Source organism: Nuphar pumila, chromosome 4 (genome assembly GCF_984573655.1).
Source record: "Nuphar pumila chromosome 4, dmNupPumi1.hap1.1, whole genome shotgun sequence".
Taxonomy (NCBI): domain Eukaryota; kingdom Viridiplantae; phylum Streptophyta; class Magnoliopsida; order Nymphaeales; family Nymphaeaceae; genus Nuphar; species Nuphar pumila.
Genome location: NC_143252.1, coordinates 115115051 through 115139521, shown reverse-complemented (window position 1 = coordinate 115139521; position 24471 = coordinate 115115051). Strand labels below are relative to the sequence as shown.

Genomic DNA, 24471 nt, shown 5'->3' with positions numbered 1-24471 from the left:
AGCAATTCATTCATATCATGAGTTATCCAACTATAAAGAAGCCAAAGACATAGAAGAATGGGTAGAAGCTAAAGCCTATACTTGGGAAGTCCAACATCTTCCTAAGGGAAAGAAGACAATAGGACGTAGATAGGTATTTGAAGTCAAAACAAAGAGTGACCGGTTCCTTAAAAAGATATAAACTAAGATTAGTTGCAAAAGGGTATTCCCAAGAATATAGAATAGATTATGAGAAAACATTTGCCCCAGTAGTTCGCAAGACCACAGTTAGGACTTTAGTTGCAGTAGCATCCATTAGAAAATAGTCTATATATCAGTTAGATGTTAAGAATGCTTTCTTAAATAAAAATTTAAATGAAGAAGTTTACATGAATCATTTCCCTAGTCTGACTATTAAAAATGAAACAGTTTTTAGTCTTCGAAAGGCTTTATATGGGCTTAAACAAGTACCTAAAGCATGGTATGATCAATTTAGTGGAACTATGTTAAATTTTGGATTTAAATCATGTTATACTCAGACTGCTCTTTTTGTAAGATCTACAGGTACCTCGCTTATCATTTTGCTCTTGTATGTTGATGATATGATCATCACTGGGAATAATTAGAAGGAAATTAAAGAAATTAAGATTATGTTTAAGAAATCTTTTGATATGACTGACCTTAGTTTTTTGGGATATTTTTTAGGTATTGAAGTAGCATACCCGCCAAGAGAATACATTTTGTCTCAAATAAAGTTTGCAGTTGATATTGTTGCATGTTTGAGAATCACTGACACAAAATATGCTGACACTCCTGAAGTGATAAATGCTAAAATAGGAGCTGAAGACATAGTTTTATTAGATGATTCAACTCCTTATAGGCAACTTATCGGATTACTAATGTACTTATCTATTACTAGGCCAGACATTGCGCATGCAGTACATACTACAAATCAGTTTCAGCATGCGCCTGTTAAAATATGTTGATCCTTAAATGTACATATATATATTTATATATATATATATATAAAGATACGTATACATATATATATATATGTATACATATCTCTATTTATATATGTAATACCCGCGATTTTTATCAGATAAATAAACTTAGATTTTAAGTCATTAAGGTGATACAAGAATATTTTATTGTTTTAATTATTTATTCGTAATTGGATCTTGGATAACCTATTTGGATCTTCAATATTGGATCCCAAATATCTTGTTTAGAACTCCGATATTCCATTCAGATTTTAGATATCGGACCACGAACCTTAAAATGAATATTTAATAATGGATTTCGGCCAAATGGATTGGATTTTTGGTAATGGATCCTCATTATCGGGATCATATTTGATATCAGATCCAGGATGAATGAAGCGGATCAACGAAGTGTAAATCAAATTCTTAATAATAAGAATTTCTATATCGGACCTATAACATATTAGAGGGATCTGAAGTAGCACTGGTGATGGTTGGATCCACATTCGGATCCTGGACATTGAAGAGGTAAATAGGGTAGAATCCAATCGAAATTATGTGTGGATCCATACTAGCTTTGTCTGGATCCAAGTATCTTAATTTGGATCCATGGTGTGAAGAAAACTCTGGATTTCATAAAGGGTTTCATGCACAAGATGGATCTTGACTCCATAGTAGTTTATGGGAGATCCATAACAACATCATTGCACCCAAATAAAATTTTTATTTGGGATTACATTCAAAAAAATTAAAAACATAATACTTTAACACTTAAGAAAGAGATTCAGATCCATGAATGGATCCGGATAAGTCAAATGAGGATCCCCAAAGGAATCACATGTATATATATGTATAATAGTACATATATATATATAATTGCACAAAAAGATAAACAAATAATATATATATATATAATATAAAATAAATATAATGCGTGGATTCGAGTTGGATCTATTTGGATCCGACCTTCGGATCCACTCTGCAAAGCTGTTGAGGATCCATATCGTTTGAGACACACCGATCCAACACACGGTTGGATCTCGGGTCTTGGACCCGGACCCGGATCTGCCAACCCGTTAGGGTTAAAACTCGCATGGCCAGGGGTTTTCTTTTAAAACTTCCCCTGCGCCACTCTCTTTCCCCCCCCCCCTCTGCTAGGGTTTCCTAATCCGCACCTCCCGCACCCTTAAAATAACGCATGGGCGAGGGGAGGCCCTGCGCTCTTCCTCTCTCGGTCTTCCTCCCACTCTCCTCTTCTTTCTCCTCCCACAGTCTTTGTCTCCTTGTCCTTTTGAACCCTTGCTCGGCAATGGAGAAATCGAGGTCGGCGGACTCGCCTCTCGCAGCAGCAGCCTGGTTGTCTTCCCCTACCCTCGGTCTCTCGCTCCTCTCTCGATTTCTCGCGCGATGGTGGAGCAATCGACACCGACGACCTTCCCAATCGCGGCAGCCTCCTCCCTCTCGCCGAAACAGGTAGGGTGCTGTGATTTTTTTTTTGGCTATGGAATGTGCTCGGGTGTGTGCGTGTGAACCCAAAAGGAAAATCCCCAAATTTGGGGGTTTCTGTCAACCCTAAACCGAAACCCCAAATCCATGATTTGGGGGTTTTCGATTGATGTTGAAAAAGGGGGATTTGAGGGTGGAGGTGTCGAGAAATCCTTAAATTAGGATTTTCGACAGTAGGATTGATTATGGTTTGTAGGGTCTGGGGTCTGTCTTGCGTTGAATAAGCAAAGATTCTCTTTGTTCTTTTTTTTGTGTTCTTGATAAAATTACTTACCCGTTTTGGTATAGTCCACTATCATTGTTTTCTCCTTCGCCATGATCATCATCATGAATAGTTATCCTTTTCTGATATTATGATATGCAGTTTAGGTCTATCACAACACTGTCATTTTAAACTTAGTTATGGGTATGAAGTCTCACACCCCAAGTTAGATTTCCAGAAAAATAAATAGTAAATAAAAATAAATAAATCTGTTTGGAACATATTAGATACAGTATGGCCTATATGCATTCTTGTAATGTAGCTTACCTCCCGGTGGTGGTCCCTGAACCTGCAGAACATAGTGGACAGAGGTCCAAAATTTAATTCATTTAGTTGTTGGTTACTTATGATTTGAGTTATTGGTTGCACTGATTATTTGAAGTTAAAAGATTCTTTAAGCTCAAAACTGATAGAAATAATCATTCTTGGAAGGTTGGGAGTTTTCTTGATAAATCCCATTTCTTGAGCCTGCACTTGTTCTTTTTACCTTATGTAAACTTATATCAGATTCTCGATTCCTCAGATAGCTAGCAGGAAATGTTAACTGCAGATTTTGGTTTTTGTCTTACCTATTCTTTTTAGAAAAGAAAAGAAAAACATATAATGATACTATATCAGGCAGGTTTTCTTGATTAGCTTCATGAAACATAATGTCGACTGGTAATTTCTGATTTGTTTTAAAATATATATATATATATATATATATACCTATATACATATATACGCATAAAGAATCTGTAATACGCATACTTCCTTGATTGGTCTTTAGTTTCCTTTTTATTGACGGTTGTTCTTGTTGGTCGATAATATTCCTGTGTAAGAAGCTACTCCAGTTCATGGAGTCAAGGATATTCATATATTTCTGCTGTTATCAGATTTCAGTTACTTTCTTTAAGAATAGTTTAAATCTTGCATTAGAAATAGATATTTGTTAAAACAAATTTCGAAGTTAGTCTATGTTTGATCTGCATTCTGTATTGAACAATCATGTTTTTCATAATAGCACGATATTGTAGGACCCCATTTTCCTATGCAAGGTTAGGAAATTCCTATGCTACTGTGTATTTGTGTAATAATCACAGTTGTGTAGCACTTGGTTGGCTTTCTTGATTAATATCATTGTTGCAAAGGATTTGGTTTGCTGGACCTTCATAATTTGTCTTTTTATATACACGTCATGTGTAGGAGCTACATTGATCCATGTGTATGCAAAGGTAAGTTGATTCTTTTTTTTTTAAATTCATGCTGCTGGCAAACTAGCAAGTATGTTTGATGATACTGATGGACTTAATTTTTCTTATGTTAGCCTGAAGAAAAAGGAAAAGATATCCTACTTATATGCTGCACTCTATATTATGCCAAATTGTTTATGTTTAGATCTTATTAATTTGATGTATGTTGTTTCTTTGTGTGCTTACTAAGGAGATGCTATGATATGCTTGCCTCCTTTAAATGTACGGTTCTCTATTCTCTAGCTAATTCGATTTTTCTCATGTAAACATGTGCGGTTCAATGTGTGGTACCCTGTTGTGGGTTAGACTTTATAGAGTTCTTTAAGTCGCGTTTTTCTCTAGTGTGGTGACTGATCTACATGAAATACCACGTGCTTAAACTGCTTTTTGTCAGAAAATGTATGATTTGAATTGCTTGTATGCAGCATGTTAACTGTGTTGAGGAATGAAGTTATATTGGTTCCAAACATATGATGATGCACTTAATGACATATGTACATGTGCCTTTCCGCGAGGCAGACACTTGGAGAAAACCCTGCCTAATGGGCAACATGGGTTTAATACCCGATACGGGTATTTGGGCTATTAGCCTTTGTGTTATGGCAAGAAGAATGATGAAAACTTAATCATAAAGGTTGTGCGACCGACTGGTTTAAAGGTACCGGGGTCTTGGTACTTTACAGTTTAAAGGTACCGAAGCAATTAGAACAATGATCATAATACTGATAAGAAACTTAAATATAATATTGTTGCCCGACTGGTTTAAAGGCACTAGGGCATTCGTGCTTGACTGGTTTAAAGGCACCGGAGCACTTTGGGTGGGTTATGAAATCAATATGACAAAGGATTGGGACTGGCTTATACCCCTTGGTAAAATGACTAAGGTTGGGAATTCTACTGCTGTGATAGTAGAAGGAAGTTGGGGAAATGCCCCATACTTCGGGAACATAACTAAATGAAAAGATTAACCCACTCAGATTCGGGCTTACCTTGGAGAGGGTAGGTGGTACAAAACTCCGGGGACATGTGTTTTACTGTTTCGAGCTAAAGTGACTCGATGGTCCCCAGTCCTCGGAGTTGGGGGGGGACCCGGACTACCAATATGTCCTAGGTGGTAGGTCCTTGTTCTTCTGCAGAAGTTAGGGATGCATCCTGTTTTTGTTTTGGCCTTTGGGAGGTTCTCTCGGTCACTGACCGCTCCCTTGGGATTTCAGTCTCAGTTAGAATGTTCGGGTTAATAAAATGACCTTGAATAATATACCCCCGAACGTTCTCTTCTGTGATGGTTGCCTCGGCCCACGTGTACCCACGGGATAAGATAAAATAATCACTATTTAGAACAGTTAGGTATCACAGTGAGTGGAGTAATTAAAGAGACATTTGCATATTCTTTCAGCATGCTTTATATTTTGCGTTTTTTTATAAAACAAAATCGTGAAGTGTGTGGATATGAAGTAATTGTGATGAAATGCAATTCCTGAAATGTGTGAATATGAAGTAATTGAATTCATATTGTAACCATTACTTGAAAGTTGTGCATGTTACTGTTATTGTTGTTGCACAACAGTTTTACCTGCTTAATTATAGTTGTTGTATAACGTGCTTACTTACTTAGGTGTATGTCTGTTATTGCTATTGCATAATTCGCTTTACGTACTTTGGTATATGCTAAAGATTCACACTTTACACTCACATCACATACTTGACACATGATATACCTGCAAGAAAAGTTACAGTTTTCCTACTTAGACGTGGTAGTCTAATTCCAATCAATTTACTATTTTTCAGGTAAAGAAATGGGTTTATGAGCGACTGCGGGATGAGGCATCGGATCGAGAATTTTGGATTTATTGTTCCAGAGATCGCTTGGGTTTAATGAAATTTTAATTGTTCATATCATTTAAAACTCTGATGATTTTCATTGATATTGAAATGAAATAAATGTGTTGGGTTTTCTCTCCACCGTAATGTCTCGAAATGCTTAATCCTATATTATTTCTTGTTTACGCTGTTATAAAAGAAAAAAAAAATCCTCTTAAATTTGGGTTAAAAATTTTGGGGCATTACAAATGGTATCAGAGCTTGGGAACAATAAATCAAAGATCACGGTCGTGCCACACCCTGCAAGCGCTCTGTGAGTATAATTTATTTTGTTTTGTTATTGGTTATATTACTTGTTCTTTTATTGTGATTCTAATATTAGCATATAGGTGAATTCACGCCTACAATTGATTAATTTTGACCTATTAGATGAATGACATATCACGCCTATAAATCATTAGTATCCACCTACTAGGTGAATGATGTATCACGCCTACATAGTTGCATAGCTTGATTGATGTGTGTATTATGGAGGTTTGACTAAATTTCTTAGTAGATATGTGCGTGCGTTTCACGTCAAAATAATCGAATGTGATATGATGTAAGAATTATCAATGCACGTAAAATGATCTGAATGTCTCAGATACATATATGATTGAAATCCTATTTGCATAACTCGAACTACGTAGAAGTTACGTATCTTGAGGTTTAGTTGATTCTCGATATATAGATGAGCACATGGTATAGAACTCATGCTTCGAGGCTAGATTTGGAAAATGAAATGCTCTGAGTGGTAATGATATGGGGTATAGGATAATATGCTTTTATATCATATAATTGAAAGGCCACGTGATCTGAAATTTTGAAATCATGCGATATATGCTTTAGTTCAATAGTGAACTATGATTCATGGAACCATAATGGTGAAAGGAGTAATTTTATGATTTATGTGCCAAATGAAGTAATGATGCATATTGATAGTATATATATGCTGGTGCCCATATTGGTGGCTACCGATCTTGAGAGCGGTAATTTGTAGTATCACTATTTTGGCACCTATTGAGGAACTTTTCCATTAAGGATTAACTGTGAGGGTATGTCTGACCAAGATCAGGTAATCCTTCTAGAGCGATAGATCTCCGTGAGGTAGTACATTGTCCAAGACCGGGCAGCTGCAAAGACGGTAAATTCCTGTGAGGAAGTGTATTGTCCAAGACCGGGTATACCATCTAGGACGGTAATTCCTTGGGAGGTCGTGCATTCTCCAAACCGGGTGATCCAACGTGGATCTTGTTAATCTTTAATTAATAAAGAGTCATGTCAAATTAGGAGAATCTGCTGAGATTAATTGATATAGCCTATTAGAGATCAAGAGATTTGGCTTTGGTTATAGCAGAATTAGATCATTATTGATTTTAGGTCTTGATATAATGTTATGTTTATGTCTTTTGTGGATAGATGAGTCATTCTGTGAGAGAATTATGCCTTGGGCGAGATCTCGATTGGAGATAACTAACCGTGAAAAGCCTTGAGAAGTATGAATAAATAGAGGTTAATCAGGACAAAGAGTCTGTTAGAAATAGCGAGGACAACAAACAACAATGTGATTATGATAAAAATAAAGGAAAACTTCACTCAATAATCAGAACAATCTAAATGAATAACATGTTGTGTCTATCATTTGTGACTAAAACAAGTAGGAAGTAGTGAACATACACTCCAACTGTCTCAGGTTAAGACCTTTCTGTCATTTAGTACATTTTGCCATCAAAGAAATCATGTATGAATTCTGTCAAGACCAAATTTTAGCTCTAAACGTCTCTTAGAAACTCATTGTGTGTTGTCCTGCTCCTTATATGTTGGGAGCTTGCACATATATGTGCATCCTTGTCGATAACAACTCCCACGGACTACGATCTCTACGGCATTTCTACAATGAAATTTCGAGGACGAAATTCTTTTTAGGGGGAAAGGATGTAATACCCGCGATTTTTATCAGATAAATAAACTTAGATTTTAAGTCATTAAGGTGATACAAGAATATTTTATTGTTTTAATTATTTATTCGTAATTGGATCTTGGATAACCTATTTGGATCTTCAATATTGGATCCCAAATATCTTGTTTAGAACTCCGATATTCCATTCGGATTTTAGATATCGGACCACGAACCTTAAAATGAATATTTAATAATGGATTTCGGCCAAATGGATTGGATTTTTGGTAATGGATCCTCATTATCGGGATCATATTTGATATCAGATCCAGGATGAATGAAGCGGATCAACGAAGTGTAAATCAAATTCTTAATAATAAGAATTTCTATATCGGACCTATAACATATTAGAGGGATCTGAAGTAGCACTGGTGATGGTTGGATCCACATTCGGATCCTGGACATTGAAGAGGTAAATAGGGTAGAATCCAATCGAAATTATGTGTGGATCCATACTAGCTTTGTCTGGATCCAAGTATCTTAATTTGGATCCATGGTGTGAAGAAAACTCTGGATTTCATAAAGGGTTTCATGCACAAGATGGATCTTGACTCCATAGTAGTTTATGGGAGATCCATAACAACATCATTGCACCCAAATAAAATTTTTATTTGGGATTACATTCAAAAAAATTAAAAACATAATACTTTAACACTTAAGAAAGAGATTCAGATCCATGAATGGATCCGGATAAGTCAAATGAGGATCCCCAAAGGAATCACATGTATATATATGTATAATAGTACATATATATATATAATTGCACAAAAAGATAAACAAATAATATATATATATATAATATAAAATAAATATAATGCGTGGATTCGAGTTGGATCTATTTGGATCCGACCTTCGGATCCACTCTGCAAAGCTGTTGAGGATCCATATCGTTTGAGACACACCGATCCAACACACGGTTGGATCTCGGGTCTTGGACCCGGACCCGGATCTGCCAACCCGTTAGGGTTAAAACTCGCATGGCCAGGGGTTTTCTTTTAAAACTTCCCCTGCGCCACTCTCTTTCCCCCCCCCCCTCTGCTAGGGTTTCCTAATCCGCACCTCCCGCACCCTTAAAATAACGCATGGGCGAGGGGAGGCCCTGCGCTCTTCCTCTCTCGGTCTTCCTCCCACTCTCCTCTTCTTTCTCCTCCCACAGTCTTTGTCTCCTTGTCCTTTTGAACCCTTGCTCGGCAATGGAGAAATCGAGGTCGGCGGACTCGCCTCTCGCAGCAGCAGCCTGGTTGTCTTCCCCTACCCTCGGTCTCTCGCTCCTCTCTCGATTTCTCGCGCGATGGTGGAGCAATCGACACCGACGACCTTCCCAATCGCGGCAGCCTCCTCCCTCTCGCCGAAACAGGTAGGGTGCTGTGATTTTTTTTTTGGCTATGGAATGTGCTCGGGTGTGTGCGTGTGAACCCAAAAGGAAAATCCCCAAATTTGGGGGTTTCTGTCAACCCTAAACCGAAACCCCAAATCCATGATTTGGGGGTTTTCGATTGATGTTGAAAAAGGGGGATTTGAGGGTGGAGGTGTCGAGAAATCCTTAAATTAGGATTTTCGACAGTAGGATTGATTATGGTTTGTAGGGTCTGGGGTCTGTCTTGCGTTGAATAAGCAAAGATTCTCTTTGTTCTTTTTTTTGTGTTCTTGATAAAATTACTTACCCGTTTTGGTATAGTCCACTATCATTGTTTTCTCCTTCGCCATGATCATCATCATGAATAGTTATCCTTTTCTGATATTATGATATGCAGTTTAGGTCTATCACAACACTGTCATTTTAAACTTAGTTATGGGTATGAAGTCTCACACCCCAAGTTAGATTTCCAGAAAAATAAATAGTAAATAAAAATAAATAAATCTGTTTGGAACATATTAGATACAGTATGGCCTATATGCATTCTTGTAATGTAGCTTACCTCCCGGTGGTGGTCCCTGAACCTGCAGAACATAGTGGACAGAGGTCCAAAATTTAATTCATTTAGTTGTTGGTTACTTATGATTTGAGTTATTGGTTGCACTGATTATTTGAAGTTAAAAGATTCTTTAAGCTCAAAACTGATAGAAATAATCATTCTTGGAAGGTTGGGAGTTTTCTTGATAAATCCCATTTCTTGAGCCTGCACTTGTTCTTTTTACCTTATGTAAACTTATATCAGATTCTCGATTCCTCAGATAGCTAGCAGGAAATGTTAACTGCAGATTTTGGTTTTTGTCTTACCTATTCTTTTTAGAAAAGAAAAGAAAAACATATAATGATACTATATCAGGCAGGTTTTCTTGATTAGCTTCATGAAACATAATGTCGACTGGTAATTTCTGATTTGTTTTAAAATATATATATATATATATATATATATATATATATATATATATATATATATATATATATATATATACCTATATACATATATACGCATAAAGAATCTGTAATACGCATACTTCCTTGATTGGTCTTTAGTTTCCTTTTTATTGACGGTTGTTCTTGTTGGTCGATAATATTCCTCTGTAAGAAGCTACTCCAGTTCATGGAGTCAAGGATATTCATATATTTCTGTTGTTATCAGATTTCAGTTACTTTCTTTAAGAATAGTTTAAATCTTGCATTAGAAATAGATATTTGTTAAAACAAATTTCGAAGTTAGTCTATGTTTGATCTGCATTCTGTATTGAACAATCATGTTTTTTATAATAGCACGATATTGTAGGACCCCATTTTCCTATGCAAGGTTAGGAAATTCCTATGCTACTGTGTATTTGTGTAATAATCACAGTTGTGTAGCACTTGGTTGGCTTTCTTGATTAATATCATTGTTGCAAAGGATTTGGTTTGCTGGACCTTCATAATTTGTCTTTTTATATACACGTCATGTGTAGGAGCTACATTGATCCATGTGTATGCAAAGGTAAGTTGATTCTTTTTTTTTTAAATTCATGCTGCTGGCAAACTAGCAAGTATGTTTGATGATACTGATGGACTTAATTTTTCTTATGTTAGCCTGAAGAAAAAGGAAAAGATATCCTACTTATATGCTGCACTCTATATTATGCCAAATTGTTTATGTTTAGATCTTATTAATTTGATGTATGTTGTTTCTTTGTGTGCTTACTAAGGAGATGCTATGATATGCTTGCCTCCTTTAAATGTACGGTTCTCTATTCTCTAGCTAATTCGATTTTTCTCATGTAAACATGTGCGGTTCAATATGTGGTACCCTGTTGTGGGTTAGACTTTATAGAGTTCTTTAAGTCGCGTTTTTCTCTAGTGTGGTGACTGATCTACATGAAATACCACGTGCTTAAACTGCTTTTTGTCAGAAAATGTATGATTTGAATTGCTTGTATGCAGCATGTTAACTGTGTTGAGGAATGAAGTTATATTGGTTCCAAACATATGATGATGCACTTAATGACATATGTACATGTGCCTTTCCGCGAGGCAGACACTTGGAGAAAACCCTGCCTAATGGGCAACATGGGTTTAATACCCGATACGGGTATTTGGGCTATTAGCCTTTGTGTTATGGCAAGAAGAATGATGAAAACTTAATCATAAAGGTTGTGCGACCGACTGGTTTAAAGGTACCGGGGTCTTGGTACTTTACAGTTTAAAGGTACCGAAGCAATTAGAACAATGATCATAATACTGATAAGAAACTTAAATATAATATTGTTGCCCGACTGGTTTAAAGGCACTAGGGCATTCGTGCTTGACTGGTTTAAAGGCACCGGAGCACTTTGGGTGGGTTATGAAATCAATATGACAAAGGATTGGGACTGGCTTATACCCCTTGGTAAAATGACTAAGGTTGGGAATTCTACTGCTGTGATAGTAGAAGGAAGTTGGGGAAATGCCCCATACTTCGGGAACATAACTAAATGAAAAGATTAACCCACTCAGATTCGGGCTTACCTTGGAGAGGGTAGGTGGTACAAAACTCCGGGGACATGTGTTTTACTGTTTCGAGCTAAAGTGACTCGATGGTCCCCAGTCCTCGGAGTTGGGGGGGGACCCGGACTACCAATATGTCCTAGGTGGTAGGTCCTTGTTCTTCTGCAGAAGTTAGGGATGCATCCTGTTTTTGTTTTGGCCTTTGGGAGGTTCTCTCGGTCACTGACCGCTCCCTTGGGATTTCAGTCTCAGTTAGAATGTTCGGGTTAATAAAATGACCTTGAATAATATACCCCCGAACGTTCTCTTCTGTGATGGTTGCCTCGGCCCACGTGTACCCGCGGGATAAGATAAAATAATCACTATTTAGAACAGTTAGGTATCACAGTGAGTGGAGTAATTAAAGAGACATTTGCATATTCTTTCAGCATGCTTTATATTTTGCGCTTTTTTATAAAACAAAATCGTGAAGTGTGTGGATATGAAGTAATTGTGATGAAATGCAATTCCTGAAATGTGTGAATATGAAGTAATTGAATTCATATTGTAACCATTACTTGAAAGTTGTGCATGTTACTGTTATTGTTGTTGCACAACAGTTTTACCTGCTTAATTATAGTTGTTGTATAACGTGCTTACTTACTTAGGTGTATGTCTGTTATTGCTATTGCATAATTCGCTTTACGTACTTTGGTATATGCTAAAGATTCACACTTTACACTCACATCACATACTTGACACATGATATACCTGCAAGAAAAGTTACAGTTTTCCTACTTAGACGTGGTAGTCTAATTCCAATCAATTTACTATTTTTCAGGTAAAGAAATGGGTTTATGAGCGACTGCGGGATGAGGCATCGGATCGAGAATTTTGGATTTATTGTTCCAGAGATCGCTTGGGTTTAATGAAATTTTAATTGTTCATATCATTTAAAACTCTGATGATTTTCATTGATATTGAAATGAAATAAATGTGTTGGGTTTTCTCTCCACCGTAATGTCTCGAAATGCTTAATCCTATATTATTTCTTGTTTACGCTGTTATAAAAGAAAAAAAAAATCCTCTTAAATTTGGGTTAAAAATTTTGGGGCATTACAATATATATATATATAAATATATATATTTTATCTTCCTAAAATACCCTCAAGGGTATTCTTGTAAATTAGCATTTTACGCATATTCCAATTGGAATATGCATTGTAATTTTTGTTTTATTTTTATTTTTTGTTTTTTATATTTTTGAATTTCGTACCACATTGGGGGCCTCCCAAAAGTGACGTTGGGAGCCCCCAACGGTCACAAATGTGACCGTTGGGGGCTCTCCAACGTCCCCTTTGGGAGCCCCCAAGGTGGTCCCTTTTCATGCTTATAAATAGGGGATTTCCCCTTTGTATTTGGAATTCTTGAGGGAGCTTATGCTCCATTGTAATGGGGTTTTTACCCCTTCTCCATTATTCTTCAATGATATGCAACTTATGACTTTATGTCATATTTTTCCCTTTTTATGGGTTTTATGTGTTAGCACATTATGTGCTTATGTTGTTTCCCTTTAATGGGTATATTTGCACTCCACGTGCATAAGTATGGGTTCATTATTGAACCCAATGTATTCCAAGTCACTTTCTAACAGCGCCAACATCAATTCACATGAGTGTCGTGTTAAGAATAGTTCAATACATCAAAAAAACTATATCTAAAGGGATATTCTTATCATCTTCATCATCTTTAAATCTTATTATTTACACTGATTCTAATTGGGGAGGAGATCCCAATAATCATCACTCAAGTACGGGTTTTTGTGTATTTGTAGGTGATTCCCTCATTTCTTGGAGATGCAAAAAACCACAGAAAGTGTTTTTATCTTCTACAAAAGCTGAATATAGGGCAATGGCTACAACAACAACCGAGGTTGCATCTATGAGATCCTTATTGATGTTTCAGAACCTTCAAAGTTATGCTGTGATAAACAAAGTGCCATATATATAGCTAACAATCACACATTTCATGAACAAACAAAACATATTGAGATGGATTGCACGATGTTCGAGAAGAATACTTAAAGGGGACGATTACTTTACCATATGTTCAGTCTGAGTTTCAGATTGCAGACTTCTTCACCAAAGTTCTTCCTCTACCAAGATTTTTGTTTCTTTTTAACAAACTTTATGTGATCTCACCGTAAGTTTGAGGGGGAGTGTCAAAATATAGTGTATATGATTTTGTATCTAACTGATATACATATATTTATATAACATACGTATATCAGGGGTATTTTGGTTATTTCACGATATGTAATAAAATACAGTTCAATAGGGACTGTAGTGTCTTTTCATTTAATTTTATTTTTCTGTTTTTTAAATGCAAGTCAAACTTGACTGTTGGGAGGCATTCCAACTAGTCGTTGGACTGCTCCCAATGATCATAAATTCTGTTGGAGGTAGTCCAACGACAATTGGACGACCTCTCTTTCTTGTATGTGAGGCTATATAAATAGAGCCTCACCACTTCGTGTAAAGTATGCTTTTTTAAGCATATTTGTTGGCAATACAAAGATCCTTTGTGGTTTAGATATCTCTTTTATGAGATTATAATTGGTTCATTAGAGACCATATTATATTTGTGCACTTGTGTAGCCCTTCGTTGGCATTGTAATTGTGCACATCTTGTTTCATTTCACCGACAACCAATAGAGGAGAAGGAAACATTACGCCCATAGTTAGATAATTGAGAAACAGACAATATTTAAATTTAATTTAGGAATATATCTAATTTTTTAAATAGAAACCCTATTTAAATTTTGAGAAATATTTTCAAAAAATTTTATTCCTTTTATCTCAAGAGATATTCCATCAACAATAAACACATTTGACCCACTTGAGTTATAACATTCAGATAAGATATCACCATTTAGTGTCATGTGAAATGAGGCACCTGAGTTAAGAAGCCAAAGAGATTTATCGGGATCAGTGATGCCAAAGGAAGAAACTGCGGCTCCAGTTGATGAAGTTCCTTTGAGTAAGGGTTAAAGAGCCTCTATTACTTGAGTCAAGGACATGTTCCCAATAGATGATTCTTGTGTAGTTTTGAACTCACTTGACTCTTGTGCAACCGAAGCTACCTTCCTTTCATAAGGTGGTCTTTTCAACTTAGGGCAATAGGTTTTGACGTATCCCGGTGATAGAACTTGAGTCCTCACCTCTCCTGATCTGCAATAGGAGAAAAAATAAGTAGAAAAGGTAGAAGAAGAAGAAGACGCTGAAGTAGAGGAAGGATATGCCGAGAGGTTTTGGGCTGCACAGGTTCACGCTTTCATCAATCGTGCGTGACCTGATGATACTTTATATTTATATATATTAGGTTACAAGGTAATTTGATTATGGACATAACTGTCCTACAACAAAACATAAAATTACAAGCATATCCTAGTAATCATGTCAATCACGCAAATCTCAGTTCGGGTCTGGAACAGACCCAAACTAAGTTCACGACACTTAATAGCCTCCCTCAAGTTGTGCATGGTCTTGTACCATGGACAACTTGTTCTTTAAGAACCAGAATTTGTTTTTCATCAAACCCTTTATAATTAAATCTTCCACTTGGTCTTCCGTAGGGATAAAATGAGGCTCAATCGCTTTGTCTTCAACCTTCTGTCGAATGAAGTGTTGATCTATCTCAATATGCTTTGTCTTACTGTGGAAAATAGGATTAAAAGATATTTTGATGGCACTTTGATTATCATACAATAAGATAGATTTCGAGATCCGTTCCTCCAATTCATTCAACAAATGCCTTATCCAAGTAGCTTCAGCAGTTGCAGCAGCCATTGATCGGTATTCAGCTTCAGTACTTGATCTAGTTATTGCCTTTTGTTTTCTACTACTCCAGAATACTAAGTTTTTCCCAAGAAAAATGCAATGCTCGGAAACCGACCTCCTTTCATCAGGATCTCCTGCCCAGTCCGCATCACTGTAGACCGTGACATCATATATGTCTCCTCTTATCCAACTTTTCTTATATACCAATCCATCTCCAATGGTACCTTTTTAAATACCTCAACACTCTCTTGACTGCATCCATGTGTCATGTTCGCGACTCATGCATGAACTGCGATACTTGATTGACAGAATAAACAATGTCAGGGCGAGTAAAGGTAAGATATTGAAGCATACCAACTACACTTCGATATCTTGTAGGATCTAGGTACAAATCTCCATCCTGTGAACTAAGTTTTGATGTAAGACACTCGGTGTAGACAAAGGTTTGCAATCTTGCATACCAAATTTCTTCAACAAATCTAGTGTGTATTTATGTTGTATCAGTGTCAGACAACCATCCTTCCTGTCTACCTCGACTCCAAGGAAATAACGCAAATCTCCTAAGTCTTTCATCTTAAACCTTTGACTTAAGAGTCTCTTTATTTCTTCAATGTGGCTCATCGAGTTCCCTGTAACAATAATATCATCAACATATATCAACAACAAGGTGGTGATGCCTTTACCTTTGAATATAAACAATGAGTGGTCAAAGAGAGATCGGCAAAACCCATGTTTTTGTACTTTTACGGAGAAACTTTCAAACCACGAGCGTGAGGCCTGCTTCAAACCATATATGGCTCTTTTTAGTTTGCATACATGTGTGCTTGGGTCTGCCTCAGCATATCCTGGAGATTGTTCCATGTAACTTCTTCCTTCAAGTCTTCATGAAGGAATGCATTTTTGACATCTAACTGACTAAATGTCCATTCATGTTTGACAACTAAATACAATATAATTTTTATTGTCCCCATTTTGACCACAGGACTAAAAGTTTCATCATAATCCTGGCAATATTCCTGTGTAAACCCCTTTGCAACAAGTCTTGCTTTGTATCATTCTATGGTGCCATCGGGTTTGTATTTAATTTTATAAACCCACTTGGAATCAACAACATTTTTGTTAGGGGGTCTGGAAACAATTTTTCACGTCTGACATTCATGAAGTGCTTCCACTTCTTCATTCATGGCCTCAATCCATTTGTTTGATTTCACGACATGGTTGTCCAGGATGACCATAATTATACTTCGAGCATTTTCGACTAGACAATCGATGTAGCTTGATTCCTTTGCCTTGCTTTTGTTTCTTAGGTGGAGATCCCTGCATTCTATCATTGGCAAGTCAGCATTTGTTAACTTCCTTACTACCAACTGACTTTTTGTTCTGAATATCTTTAACTTGCTTACCTTGCTCCAAGCCTTGTGTGGTCAGTTGCCACCTATCGTACTTTCGCTTATGGCGACATTCTTTCACTAAATGGTCCACCTTTCCACAGAAAGAACAAACAATGGAATCTCAGGGGTACAATAGATTCGGGAGAACTTGATGGTTATCTATCTGTTTATCGCACTGCCCCTGGAAGGTGTTTTTGCAAGCCACACTATGACTCTGGTTCTGGACCATAGATTGTAGATGAATAATGGCTCCGGTCAAGACATTTATTGTCTCGCTCATCTCATTATATGGCATCTAAATTGAAGCAAAATATGTTAATCAAATTAAGTACAAATCAATAAAATCAACAATACTTACTGTGCGATGCAGATGTCAGATGGTCAAAAATCACTATTTTCCCTGTCGCTCTGATACTAAGTTGTAACGCCCCAAAAATCCAAGACTTGTAACTTTTAGAACAATTTAGAAAGCTTTGAAATCATACGATTATCAAAGTTTAAATAGTACTTCAGCGGAAAATGATATTTTTAAAACCACAAGTCAATGAACCTTGAGCGCATTACAGCGTAAACCTTCCTTTGTCGAATTCCGCACAACTATTGAAATCAAATGGAAATTTCAATGATTGAGAATTTGTTCATGAGCTTTTTACAACTCATTATGTTTGTTGAAACAAAAAAGAAGTTTACTAAAACAATTTTAGTAACTCAAGGTTTAATTAAAAGAGAAATTTTGGAAATACACTTTATACTAAATTTATCAACATATCCTGTAAAACCCGCGTTTTCAAAAAAAAAAAAATCGAACCCGGGCCAGGTCGGGTCTGGATCCGACCCGGGCCCGCCCTCGTTCAGGTTTTTCAAACCCGACGCAAGAGAGGTTTTGTTTAAAAAACAAAACCCCCCCTGTGCGCCGCACCTCACCCGCGCAGCCCCCCCCCCCTCGACAGCAAGATAAGGGAAACCCTTTTAGGGTTTCCCCGAAGATCGCCCCGAGCTCTTTAAGAGCATCCCGGGAGGGGAGGGGAGGCACACCTCCCTTCTCTTCTCCTCCTCCTCGCCCTTGCCCCGAGGGCCCTTCTCGCAAACCCCGCCGTCTCCTTTAGTCCCCCCCCCCCCCCCGCAACTGCTGTCGCCGGCGAACAAAGCCGCCAGCCACCTCGCCTTCCCTCCTTCCTCTGTGGCCACCAGCGACCGCCGCCGCCAGCGACCTCTCCTTTCCGCCTCTCCCATCTCTCGTTTCTTCGGCGACCTCGAGTCCCCCCAACTCCCCTGCTTTGACATCCTCGTCGGCACCTCCTCTTCGGCACCTCCTCTTCGGCAGCCCCAGGTAAGCCGATCTCTCTCCTTGCTCACTCCCTTCCCCTTCCTTTTCAGACCAGCCGGTAGGGGCGATGCCTTGTCGCCGTCCTCTTTTCGGTCGGTAGGCAGGGGTGACACCCCTATCACCCCCTCCTGCCTTTTTGCCTGCCCTCGTGTTGCTCAGACAGGGGCTTTGCCCTTGCCTACTAGTTTTCCAATGGGGACGGGGTGCCCTAGCGCACATTTCGAGTAGGCAGGGGAAGAGCCTTGTCTCCCCGTATTGTCATCAGACAGGGGCCAATGGCCCCTGCCATTTTCTTTTTCTCAAGCCTGACAGGGGCCCCTGCCCCCCCCCCCCCCCTCCTCTTTTAAAGACCAGCAGCCCTGCCCTTTTTCTCCATGAACGACAGGGTCCATTGGCCCCTGCCTCCTCTTTTGAAAGTCACAGGGGGCCTTTGCCCCTGCACTCCCCTCTCTCTGCTCATTTTTTTGACAGGGGCCATCGGCCCCTGCCATTCCTCTTTTTGGTAGGGGCCTATGGCCCCTGCCCTTCCTTTAAAGCCAGCAAGAGCCTTCGGCTCCTGCCTCCATTTTCGAAAACCCAGCAGGGGCCGATGGCCCCTGCCCCTCTCTTAGTCGTCTGGCAGGGGCCGATGGCCCCTGCCCCTCTTTAAATATCCGGCAGGGGCCGATGACCCCTGCACCTGTTTCCTTTGCCGGCATGGGTCATTAGACCCTACCCCGCTCTGTTTCGAGTCGGCAGGAACCGTTGATCCCTGCCTTGTTTTGCAGAGAAGCTGAAACCCCAGTCCTTTATTGTCGTTTTCCCTATTCATTTAAATGCATACTAATAACGTACCTTTGCAGCTTACGCAACAGGCCCCGTTCGTGCTCCGTGGCCCGACCCTCGTATTATCCTCACGCATAGGCGTACGCAACTACACAACATTCTGAGGTAGGGTAAAGTCGCACAAAAGGGCAATTGATGAACGTATTTAAGTTGAAATGATTAAGATGCCATACTAGATATGCTTAGAGTTATATTGCTTCTGCATTGCGTATTATCATGTTTGTATGCTCATGGGTCGAGGTACAATTTCATTCTTCGATCATTATTTTGCATAGTTACTTATGAGTTTGAGGTGTGGTTTCGTACTTCGTGCAATACCTATGCTCTCGTTTGCTTGCATATATTTTTGCCTGCACGTTTCCTTTGATTGAGGTACGACTTCGTGTCTCATGTATTACTTATGACCTTATGTGTTTGCCTATCTAAGTGGTCAATGTATGGTTTTAGTACCTCGTGTATTACTTATGTGTTTTTCCCTCGCTGTGCGGCATCGCAAGTCGAGAGTTGTTTGTTGACATGTTATAACCTGCATATGCTCACACTCATGGTAAATATGTACTTACATAAATGTAGTCTTGTGCCTATCCTGTTATCACTTGTTTTCAAAACACTAGAAGTTGTACTTGTGCGCTATAGTTCTTATAAAGAGGATTTCCTTCTACAAACCCAGGGCTCTTCAAAATACACAACTTTTGCAAAATTAAGTTTTAAGTCCTGTCGGATTTCGAAGTCACATATAGGCCCTCCCAGGTCCACACACTTGGGAGAAATATTTTATAACCCTGATTCGAGTTGCGACCCAATTCGAATAACCCTGATCAGGGGCATGAGCCTATGGATGAGTGGGATTCTGTTGAAGGACCCATTTATCAATCTAGTGTCACATGTCGATACTAAGATAAATTTTGGATGTAAGATTGATAGTGTTGTGCCTTGCGTGAATGACTTAATGTGGCATTATGGCTTTTAAGGATGAATTGTGCCAAATGAGCACTCCTTTATTCTTGGGATCATTATGAAGTTGTGTGTTGGGTGTTCCTTTTGAGAAGCCCACACACCTCCCTGGTTCAGTATAGCGTACTTTTATACATGCACAACATGTTAAGTACTTTGTTGATCGGACGAGAGATCCGAGATGACCTTGCATCATGAAATATGAAAAATGTTGTTGAAGTGAACTCAAGACTTATCTTGTGAGGCTGTGTTGTATTAATTCTTTTACAGATAATATTTGTTGGGGTTTCTTTTGGTGGAACCATTACCCTTTCATCGTAGTCGTACTTTTGACAAGTACGACCGTACTTTTTGATAAGTACGACCGTACTTTTTGACAAGTACGACCGTACTTTTTGACAAGTACGTCTTCTTACGTTGCGATGATTGGATGAGTGGTTGTGGCAACCTCGATGAGTGCAAATAACAAAATGTTGTGATCACCTAAATAAGTGATGTTTCCGCCTTCACCGGCAAGATACTCGAATTGGTCGAAAGGCCAGAGTATGTAGAATGGGTCTTCACTTAACTACCCCTGATGTACTCATTCGAATCGCTGACTCCTGTCAGGAGAGAGGACAGGAAGGTACAAAACTTCGATGGACAAGCCATTAATGGCAGTTACGAGAAAAAGACTCGGCTTCCCCAGTCATCGGAGTTAGGGGAATGGGACTACCATAATTATCCTAGGTGGTAGCTCTCCATGTTTGGGATGCATCCATTGTTTATGCTGCTTTGGGGATTTCTCTCTTGGTCACCGACCGTCCCCTTAGGTGCGGACTCAGTCAGCTATCCGGGTTATCATAAAATACATAGCATAATAAACCCCCGGATCAGTCTAGGTTGTTTCTAGAGTCGTGCCTTGTACGTACCCGCTTGACCAGTTAATATCGAAACATAATTTAAATTCGATCACACAATGTGTTCAGTTATGCACGTGTGAAAGTTATAGGGTACAACAGGTTCAATACTTATGGAATTGTGTGTGTGGTTGATGAAGCATTGTATTTTGCTAGTTAACTTTCTTGTGCAGTGCTTTGCTTGTAATAGTTAGTCTATTTGTGCCAGTAAAATGCTTGTAATAATTTTAGCATTGTGCTCATGATAGTTGCTCTGTGAATCTGTTGAAATTAAATTGTTATATATAATTGTTTGTCCACTACATATTAAATTATTCTACTTAATTATGTTCAATATTGTCATGTCTGTGCACCTACCAGTTTTTAGTGAAACTGACCCATTTTATGGGCAGGTTTTAGATAGGTAACATAGTCTGCGATGACACGATGGCGTGATGAGATCAAGATAGAGCTCTTTCCTTGACGTTTCGCTCCTGAGGACATGTTGGTAAATTTGGTGTAAAGTGTATTTCAAATTTCTCTTTTTATAAAACCTTGAGTTACTAAAACTGTTTTAGTAAACTTCTTCTTGATTTCAACAAACAAATTTTAAATCATTGAAATTGCATTTTAAAACCCTTTGATTTCAATAGTTGTGCGGAATTTGGTAAAGGAAAGTTTACGCTGTAATGCGCTCAAGGTCCATTGACTTGTGGTTTTAAAAATATCATTTTCCGCTGAAGTATTATTTAAACTCTAATTATTGTATGATTTCAAAGCTTCCTAAATTATTCTAAAAGTTACAAGTCCTAGATTTTTGGGGCGTTACATATCCTCAGGAGCGAAACGTCAGGGAAAGAGCTTTATCTTGATCTCATCACGCCATCGTGCCATCGCAGGTTATATCACATATACATCACCTGCCCATGATATGGGTCAGTTTCACGAAAAACTGGTAGGTGCACATACAGGACGATATAGAACATAATTAAGCAGAGCAATTTAATATGTCCAGTAGACAGCCAATTAAATAGCAATTTGCTTTCAACAGAGTCATGGAGCAAACTATCATGAGCACGATGCTAAAATTATTACAAGCATTTTACTAATACAAGTAGGCTAGCTATTACAAGCAAAGAACTGCATAAGAAATTTAACTAGAAAAATACAATGCTACATCAACCATACCCACAATTCCATAAGTATTGAACCCGTTGCACACTATAACCTTCATACATGCATAACTCAACAAATTGTATGATCGGATTTAAATTATGTTTCGATATTAACTGGTCAAGTGGGTATGCACAAGGCACGACTCTAAACACAACCTAGACTGATCCGGGGGTTTATTATGCTATGTATTTTCTGATAACCCGGATAGTTGACTGAGTCCGCACCTAAGGGGACAGTCGGTGACCAAGAGAGAAATCCCCAAAGCAGCATAAACAATGGATGCATCCTAAACATGGAGAGCTACCACCTAGGATAATTGTGGTAGTCCTCTTCCCCTAACTCCGATGACTGGAGAAGCCAAGTCTTTTGCTCGTAATTGCCATTAATGGCTTGTCAATCGGAGATTTTGTACCTTCTCGTCCTCTCTCCTGACGGGAGTCAGCGGTTCGAATGAGTACATCAGGGGTAGTTAACTGAAGACCCATTTCTACATACTCTGGTCTTTCGACCCAACTCAAGTATCTTGCTGGTGAAGGCGGAATCATCACTTATTTAGGTGATCTCAGCATTTTGTTATTTGCACTTATCGAGGTTGACACAACCTACTTATCCAATCATCGCAACGTAAGACGTACTTGTCAAAAAGTATGGTCGTACATGTCATAAGTACGACTACAACGAAAGGGGGATGGTTTCACAAAAGAAACTCCAACGGATATTATCTGTAAAAGAAGTAATACAATAAAGTTTGGCAAGATAAGTCTTGAATTCATTTCAATAATATTTTGCATATTTCATGATACAAGGTCGTCTCGGATCTCTCGTCCGATCAACAAAGTACATTACACCAAAAAGGGGGTGCGTAGGTTTCTCAAAAGGAACACCCAACACACAACTTCATAACGATCCAAAGAATATAGGAGTACTCATTTGGCACGATTCATCCTTAAAAGCCACAATGCCACATTGAGTCATTCACAAAGACACATCACTATCCATCTTGCATTCAAAATTTATCATAGTATCAACATGATTCGCACGACACGCAACACTAGGTTGATAAATGAAGAATGGGTCCTTCAACAGAACCCCACTCACTCATACGCTCATGCTCTTGATCGGGGTAATTTGAATTGGGTCGCAACTCGAATCAGGGTTATAAAACATTTCTCCCAAGTGTGTGGACTTGGGAGGGCCCAAATGTGACTTCGCAATCCTGCGAGGCTTAAAACTTAACTTTGCAAAAGCTGTGCAAATTTGAAGATCACTGGGTTCGCAGAAGGAAACCCTCTTTTAAAGAACTGCAATGCACAAGCACAACTTCTAGTGTTTTGAAAACAATGAAATCAGGATAGGCACAAGACTACATTTATGTAGTTACATATTTACCATAAATGTGAGCATATGCAGGTTATAACATGACAACAAGCAACTCTCAACTTCTGATGCCGCACATCGAGGAAAAAGCACATAAGTAACACACGAGGTACCAAAACCATACCTTGACCACTTAGATAGGCAAACACATAAGGTCATAAGAAATACACGAGACCCGAAGTCGTACCTCACTCAAAGGAAACATGCAGGCAAAAATATATGTAAGCAAACAAGGGTATATGTATTTCAAGAAGTACGAAACCCCACCTCAAACTCATAAACAACTATGCAAAATAATAATCGAAGAATGAAATTGTACCTCGACCCATGAGCATGCAAACAAGAAAATACGCAATGCAGAAGTAATATAACTCTAAGCATGTCTAGCATGAGCATCTTAATTATTTCAACTAAATTAGGTTCATCTATTGCCCTTTGTGCGACTTTACCCTACCTCGGAATGTTGTGTAGCTGCGTACGCCTACGCGTGAGGATAATACGATGGTCGGGCCACGGAGCACGAACGGGACCTATTGCGTAAATCTGCAAGAGTGTGAGAGTTATTATGATGTAGTTGTCAAAAAGAACAGAAGGCCAGTGGTAAGATATGCCCTGTCGGCGAAATCAAATGAGTGGCAGGGGTATCGTCCTCTGTCTAACCAAACAACGAATGACAGGACAGCGGATGGCAGGGGCCTTGGCCCCTGCCTGACAGAGCAGCGAACGACAGAGGTCGCGGCCCCTGCCTAACAAAGCAGTGAATGGCAGGGGCCAAGGCCCCTGACGGCCAAAACAATGAACGAAAAGGGCCTCGACCCCTGCTTGCCAAAACAACAAACGGCAGGGGCCTAGGCCCCTGCCTGACGAAAGAAATAAATGGCAGGGGCCTCGGCCCCTGCCTGACAAAACAAGGAATGGCAGGGGCCCCGGTCCCTGCTTGGCGGAACAATGGCGAAACAAGGGGGAAGGTGCGGCAGGGGGGGTGTCGGTCCCCTGCCACCCTTCAGGTAGGCATAGAGGGAATAGGAGGGCACGACACAGGCCGTATGCCGTC

The 24471-nt window shown here is 38.9% G+C and overlaps 1 protein-coding gene and 2 long non-coding RNA genes across 8 annotated transcripts in view; 2 read left to right on the top strand and 1 right to left on the bottom strand.

Annotated features, from left to right (window-relative positions):
- LOC149840701 (uncharacterized) overlaps nucleotides 1-24471 on the bottom strand; it is an 88442-nt gene that overhangs the window by 27443 nt on the left and 36528 nt on the right. The window lies entirely within an intron of this gene.
- Nucleotides 2131-5887, top strand: LOC149840703 (uncharacterized). The gene is made up of 2 exons (XR_016431583.1): nucleotides 2131-2435; nucleotides 5751-5887. It is a non-coding gene; the product is annotated as an uncharacterized LOC149840703 (long non-coding RNA).
- LOC149840702 (uncharacterized) lies at nucleotides 8832-12628 on the top strand. Its single transcript, XR_016431582.1, has 2 exons — nucleotides 8832-9136; nucleotides 12492-12628. It is a non-coding gene; the product is annotated as an uncharacterized LOC149840702 (long non-coding RNA).